Raw genomic sequence first — 7,933 nt, 5'->3', positions numbered from 1 at the left:
TAGAAAGTGAACATACAGGTGCAGATGAGGGATGGGCCTGGTGAAGCTGTGCTGTGGGCACACCAGTGTTGTGTGCTGCTCAGTAGCAGAGCAGCAGACACGCCATTCTAGGCTGTGTTAGTGAAGGAGGATGTCTCTCGTGTATTTTCTCTGTCTTTTAGAAGCAGACTTCAGAGGGCTGCTCCGAAAGTAATGCCTCCTATTTTTATTATGTTTACCTGCAATGTCAAAGGCTGATGATGGTGGTATGATAGTAGAAGTGGAACCTTCCTGCTACTATTCCATTATGTTTTGTTGCCATGTGACAGATGGCAGCAGAGGAGCAGTCTGACAAGATGGCATCTGACATCGACACCTGATCTAGTACTTGATGTAGTGATTGGCAATCCTGCCCATGGCAGGGGGTTAGAACTTGATGACCTTTGAAGTACCTTCCAACCCAACCCTACCTGTGATTCCATATGTTTCTGTGATTCTATGATTCTACGGATGTGGAAGTGTTCAGGAAGCAAAGGTGCGTATTCCTCCACATGGAAAAAGTTGCACCCCTTGACATTCACCGATGCTTGGTGAACCTTAATGGAGAACAAACAAGGGATCTCAGCACAATGAAAGTTGGACAGTGTGGACAACATTTTCCTAGCAACAATGCCATCCTAACAGCTGTGAAAAATCTCCACACGGGCAGATTTTTATGAGCACAGCATCCAGGCTAAAACACATAGCTAATGGTGGGAAGTAAGTTGAAAAACACTGCTTTATAGCTGAGAATTTGCTCTATTCTATCAAATAGTGTTATACTCTTTGTATCTTTCATAGTTTCCATGGAAATAAATAGGAAGCATTATTTTGGAGTGACATATATAAGGCTGCACAGCAGACATGTAACAGAGGTATGGTCTGGAATCATGCATTCTCAAAATCTCAATTGTGCCAGGGAGGTTTAAGTTGGATATTAGAAGGAATTCCTTTATGGAGAGGATGCTCAAGAGGGTGCTCAAGCATTGGAACAGAGAGTGATGGAGTCTCCAACCCTAGATGGGATGTCCCTGTGGACGTGGCATTAGGAGATATGGTTTATTGATGGGACTTTGTAGATCAGGTTAATGGTTGGACTTGATGATCTTAAAGGTCTTTTCCAGCATGAATGATTCTATAACAAGCAGGGATTCTTCTGAAAAGAATGGGAGAGGTAAAGAAAACAGTAATGACTGCAGGTTTGAGAAGAACCTTGAAGAAAAGAGCATGGGATGGAAGGAAATGCAGTGACAGTAATGAGAAGAAATGTAGTTGCATAGTGCTTTGGCCTGATACCAGTGACATCTTTCATAATCTTCTGTCTCAGGAATTTCACACTGTGTTCTAAGTCATCTGCCTGCCCTGAGCCCAGGCCATAACTGTCCAAGGAATAAAGTTTGAGAATCCTGTCCCATGCTCTTCCTTGTCTCACTTCTAACTGAACTCTCAAAATCTTGTTCCATGCTCTGCAGTCAGCACTGCAGCTCACTAAAAGATCAGTTCTTGGTCTGTACAGAGTAGCTAAAAGCTCATTTTTATGCTGAGTTGGCAGAGAGGAGGACGGAGCAGAGTTCTGGCACTAAGTTGCATAAATATTTTTCTCTTACATTAGGCCCCATAAATCTTGTTTGTCTTCTTAGGAATTGCATAATGCATCAGCAGATTTTTGAGGGACAGTAATTCTTCCCTGGTCTAAAATCTATACAATATGGAAGTCTGAGTTGCTGCCACTGCTCTTTCCCATTTTCCAAGCAAAGAGGATTTTGTTCCTGGAAGCACTGTTTTCTGCTAAGAATGATAACCACAAAATTGCTGTTTACATCACAGCTTTGTAGGGAACAGACAGCAAGTCTCTGTCTTGTCGGTGTAGAGAAGAAAAGAAGCTTGCGGCCCCAGGTTACTTCGGTGGGAGGTGGCTGGCCATCTGAGCTGGTGGGGGAAGCATCCACCACTGGAATATGACACCAGCAGTGGTTTTGCTGTGCCAGGAAGGGCTGCAGAGTGCCACAGAATGAATTTCTTGGCCTTCTTTTGTAATACGTTAAGCTTTGCCTGAACTGTATGCTTTCCCCTGCTGTCTCCCAACAAACTTTTCCAGTTTGAGCATCAGAGATTAGAAAGAACAGAACTGACAGTACTGACAGTAATCCAAACCAATAAAGAAGCTTTGTGGGAAGGAAAAGCCAGACGCCTCATCTGATTGCTACATTCCAAGAAGTTCCGTGTTGGCCTTTTAATATTTGAATATGCTATTTAGCATTCAGTAGAAGCATTAGTGTTCTGTAAAAGGAATTCAGTTATTTAATATAAATCAATAGTGTCTTTTCAAGTGAGGTAGAAAGTATCCCTCTTTGCTTTTCATGCAGATTTAAGTAAATACATATCCGTCTGCATCTCAAATGCATTAATTCCACACAACTCTCATGGTTTTTTCCCCGCTGAATTTTACAAGGTTCTTCTGTAAATGTTTTAAGAGATACTTGGAAGTAAAAATAAAACACCATGATTGTAGCTGTCACGACAGATTAATCATATACACCGTTTCTTCCATTTGTGCATAACTGAACATGAATATGAAATAAAACCTTCAGATTAAAAAAAAAAAAAAAAAGCTATAAAGTTACTCACAGTTCTTACTGTGCAACTCTAACAACTCTGTATTGCTTGCCACAGCTTACGTTTCTCTTCACCGTATCAATAACAAGTCTGCTTTTGGAAAGATAGAGTAGATGAGAGCAGTTGGAATACGAATAATTGGTTCCAGGAAAGCAGACCACAGCAAAATCAGGCAAGTGGTAGAATGCTACTTTTGAGAAAATAATATAAGAAAATCTAAGAGTAACCCTAAGAGAAGCAAAGTACCTCATCTGTGTAAAGGCAATCTCATGAGCAAGAGAAAGCTCGAAAAAGATACCGCTATAACTGAAGTTATGTGAGAATGTGCAGGATTTGAATAAGAAGTGGAAATGTTATGAAGTAGGAATGTAAAGCATCAGCAGTATCATGTGGGCATTGAACAAGAAAGATTAAACCATGAAATCACTTTTAATTTTTGAAGAGCACACAGAGCAATAAACGCATTTTGGCTTTACAGTGATTATACGTGTCCTAAATGGCTTCGTCTATCCAAGCTTCTACATTTGGTAACATCTAATAACCAAAGATGAGCAAGCCATAGAAGCACCAATGTTGTTACTTCTGTTCTTGGAAAACAGTCTTTCTGTTTTTCTAAGGTAGAACCTAAAATACATTTGTTACAATTTTCATTAATATAGATGTAAGCATAAGCAAGGTACTGTATGATCACTGGTCAATAAATGACAGCATATATCTAATGAGAAAAGCAATCATCAAACAAGTTTTAACTTTAAAGGTGACTGTATGCTTCAAACACCAGCTCAGTCAGGATCAAAAAGTATGGATATTCAGATGAGAAAAAATGAGCTAGATACAAAGTACAGAGCCACTGAACTGAGAACGGGTCTGTAGTTGGTCACTCAAGTTAAGGGTAGCACTGGAACATTGAAAGGTGGCCATAGACAGGAGAGTGTTCTCTGGGCACTGCTCCCACCACAAATCAGAAGCCAAAGCCAGTGTCACTGACAGAGCAGAGGTGTGCTGTGTGCCTTCTTGCCAGAGGGACTTCTGTTTAACTAGCAAGCAGCTGCTAGTCTCCCTCCTTCAGTACACTACAGATTATGAAAATTTCCCTTATTTTGCAATTCACGAATATTCCAAAAGGGATTTTGAAGGAGTATTTTGAAATAAAGTACAGATAGACTTTGATTTCTTGGATTTCTCACATCTTTACCCATCTAGAGCTCTGCACATGTTCCTTAAGATCATAAGTTCTCCCTTCAGTCAGGAATATGTGGTTACTTATTGTGCCAGAATAAACTAATGACTACATTAGATGGTTGCTCTCAGAAAGTCCCAGTCAAATGGATGAAATGAAGACATGTTGTATCCAGGACCTTTGTGTTTGTAAAAGCAGCAGCTGGCTTCTGTTTTCTGGCATGTGGAGTAGCATTTGCAAGTCAGCTCTATTACATGATGATTCCAGCTTTCTCTCATTGTGTATGAAAGTTGCTCGTGCTCAGTTTCCTTTTTTAGTTTTGTAGATATTGTATTATAGCTAGTATTATAGTAGTATACAAGAAAGAAATAGTGAAATTTCCTTTCTGAATCGATGTCTTTGCCTGGATGAAACAGAAAAGGAAAATTTTCGTATGATTCTACCTAGTAACACTAAAACCCTGATTTTCTTTCAAGTTTTGGGTCAAAAATATACCACTAAGAAAAATGCTGACTGAGTCTAGGATTTCAGATCATTTGGTACTTGGAATTCATAGACACTGGTTCAGAACTACGAGATAATCAAACTGACATTCTGCTCAGAGGAAGGATTGAGAAGGAACAGATTTGTGCAGTAGCTTTGCCTTTTATCCTTATGGTGTATTTTGTGATGCATGCTACATACCTGATATAACATAAAACAATCCTTAATTCATCTTCTTAAAATCACTGAGATTCAAAGTAATGAATAACAAGGGCAAAAGCTCAAGAGGAAGTGTTTTTCTCCTCAGTTACAGCCTATTGCACTCCTCATTAAACCAAACACTTCATTTATAGCAGTAGGTATTGCAAACGTTTTCCATTAGCTCCAGCTCACCTAGCCTAAAAGCTTCCATTGTCCTGCCCTTTCTCTGGAATCTTTCCTCACTGCATACACTCAAAACAAGCTCAGGGTTTGTATTAGAAAACAAACGTTCACTAAATCTTAATCTATGAGTAACTACAAGAATATTAAAATGTGTGTTTATCAGTGTCTTCAGAGTTGCCCAATGGTGCTGCTGTTAGTTAACTCTGCTCTGCTTTGGAAATCCTCCAATGGGAGCCCCGGAACCTCATTGTTGCCTATTGCAGGATCCATCTATTTGGCTGTCATACTTTAAAATGAAAGCAAAGAATATGATTTTAGTTACAGTTGTGTCTGTAGAGTTACCTTATTTTGGATCAAGTAGGTACAGCTTGACACAATGTCAACCTCTGAAAAACAACAAATATTAATGTGTTTCCTGGAATGAGATGAGTGTCATCACTGCTATGTGGTCATGCAGAAAAATGGACTCCCTCTTTCTGAGCTTCACAGATTCAACATCTGATCCTGCCATTCATGGTACTTGGAGAACCCACACTGGTATGATTTGCAGTTCCAGGTCCAAAAAGGATAAATGGGCAAAGGATGAGGAGACAGGATATACTGCAAAGTAGTGAAGGAGTTAAATAAATAGTTTATTTTCTACATCCAATTCAGGTAATAAGAAAAGTGATGTCACATCCCAGAATAAAAGGGAATGAGGAGTCAAATGAGCAGTAAATCGTGAATTCTAACTGCTGACCTCTAAACATAGAGCTGTGACTTTGTTAGTCCTTGGAACTCAGAAGTGTTATTCCAGTTTGAAGTGTTATTCCAGTTCGACAGCCAAACCAGTTACTAAGCACTGCTATAAATGTTCTGAATTGAGTTGCTAAACATCAACTACTTTTGAAACTGAAAAGTTATTACATGGCTATGTGCCAAATTGAACAATAGAAAGCAAGAATTGTTTTTACCTGAATAATTGATTAGGCCTCAGCACTTAACATAGAATTGTAACAGAACAACCATAGTTCTTCTCCAGTATAGATTTAATGTTGTCTGTTTGTTGCTTTGTTCTGTGCTCCAGATTGCCACTGGCTCTAACAGCAGAAAGAAACCATGAACTGCAGTGGCAGTTCAGGAGAGCTCTGAGCTAAGTGACTATGAGTAGTAAACGTGGGGCCAGACAGAAACTCCCTGGCTGCAGACCAAACCCAGTGCTGCTCCCGCCAGAACTGGGTGAGCAGTTTTGGTTTTACTTCTCTTTGCTTTTGCCAAACCATTCTGTTCAAAATGAGTACCTGGAGGTACAGGAATTTTGAGCCAGTATTCTGCACTTCAGTCATCACTCTACTGTGCCAACAAAAACAGTGCCTTCTGCAAGAGAAATAATGAAAATCATAAAAATAAGATACAAGGAGGCCTACTGTCACAAGTAATCTGATCATTGTTCCTGCCAACACAAGATTATTAATTACTGGGCCCAAACTAGAGTTTTGTGATGAGTCATTTTTTAGGAAGGCTTCAGGTTTGTATTTATATCTGGAAAAATGCCATATATATTTCCCTTTTGAGCTTAAGTTTTCACCACTGTAATGCCACTGTCAATTCATCCTAGGCTGACTGTTTGTGGAACGACCAAACGTGCAATCTTCTCAACACTATTAAAGTAAGCTTCTAAAGAAGTGATTATCCAGCTCTGAGCAAAGCTTGTGCGCTTGGTTGGATGCTCCAGGACCCAAGGTCCACAGCTAAGAAGATTAAGAGTAAACAGTAATATCTGTATTAAGAACTTTGGTTTCTTGGGAAGTATAGGACTTACAGCTCAATTTCCTTTGTTTGCTTGTTTAGGGAATTAAACACCTTTGCAAATATATCTAGCAATTCAGACATGCATTGAACTAGATTTTCAAAAATACGTAGGAGGTAAGGAGTGCTGGGTACTCAGGTTCACTAAATATTTAATCCTAAGCTGCAGGGTAAGCACTGGCATGTTTTTAAGAAATGATAAAATCTTGTATGGTTCAAATCATAGGGAAAAATATGCAATTATTATAGTTGTTCTATTATTATATATATATACAGTACCCAAAGACTTAATAAACATATATGCATGTATGTTTATGTAAGGGAATGGAGAATTAAGGAATTCTTGGAATTAAGGAAAAATATTCTTGATGTGAAATACTGAACATGTCCTGCGACTTACCCAGTTAGACAGAAGTTGGTAGCTTTGAATATTGTTCAGAAAATACTTTGAAACACAAAACCATGTGGATTTCTTATGTGTTTTCCAGTTCCGATAGGAATCAATTGCATATCCATAATGAGCTGCGTAGCTCAGCAGTAATGTCAGAAAGGATATCAAAAGTATACATTTTCCTTCAAATTCTGCCTTCTGCAGCTTGGTTTGACTGATTCCATTCACAAAATCGGTGCATTACTGAATGTGTTCTAAACCAGTAAACTCTTTAAATGACATCCCTACTCAGCTTGGAACTTTGCTGAAATGATGGAGATTTAAAGTATAGGACGGTTGCTGACAATACTTCCTTGATATTTTTGCAGCAGAAATAGGATAAAAGTTAGCAGGAAGATTGGCTATCTGGACAGAAATAGAAAAGTAATTTAAACTACCTGTCAAACTTTTTGTTTCTTACTTCAGTCCATATAGTTCTGTGGCACAGTATGCACTGACTACATGACATATTCACATTCCCTGATTTACATTATTTTAACAGCTACAGTAGAATTCCACAAGAAACATAGGACCTTAACATGAGATATTTAAGATCCTTGAATGTGGGAACTGTTTTTTCTTGTAACAGCCCATTTCACCTTGATATTCCATGTGAAAAAAATGTGAAAGAATAGTGTATGTTTTTAAGCATTCTGAGCATTTCAAATATCCACTTGAAGCGAGTCCCAGTTCAATGGTACAAGGACCTACTGTTTGGCTCGGCAAAACAAACAAAAACAAACAAACAAACAAACAAAAAACCCTCAAAACCAACAACAAAAGTATAATTTTTATTCCTTCTTACATGGCCATCATTAACTTATAGCTAAAAATTAGGACTGAATTCCATCCTACATCTTATTTTTGACTTTATCGTGCCATGCCAAGATTTGTGTTTTTAGGAGCTGGACACCAAGCTGCTTTGAGAAACATCCGTTTGTGTGTTGCGTTGCGTTGCTTGAACTACTTTGTATCGCTGAAGACTGCTCTCTATTGACTTTTCAGACCAGACTATGCACTCCCATCAGCTAAAA

The sequence above is a fragment of the Gallus gallus genome, chromosome 1 (genome assembly GCF_016699485.2).
Source record: "Gallus gallus isolate bGalGal1 chromosome 1, bGalGal1.mat.broiler.GRCg7b, whole genome shotgun sequence".
NCBI classification, from domain to species: domain Eukaryota; kingdom Metazoa; phylum Chordata; class Aves; order Galliformes; family Phasianidae; genus Gallus; species Gallus gallus.
This window is presented reverse-complemented; position numbering follows the sequence as displayed.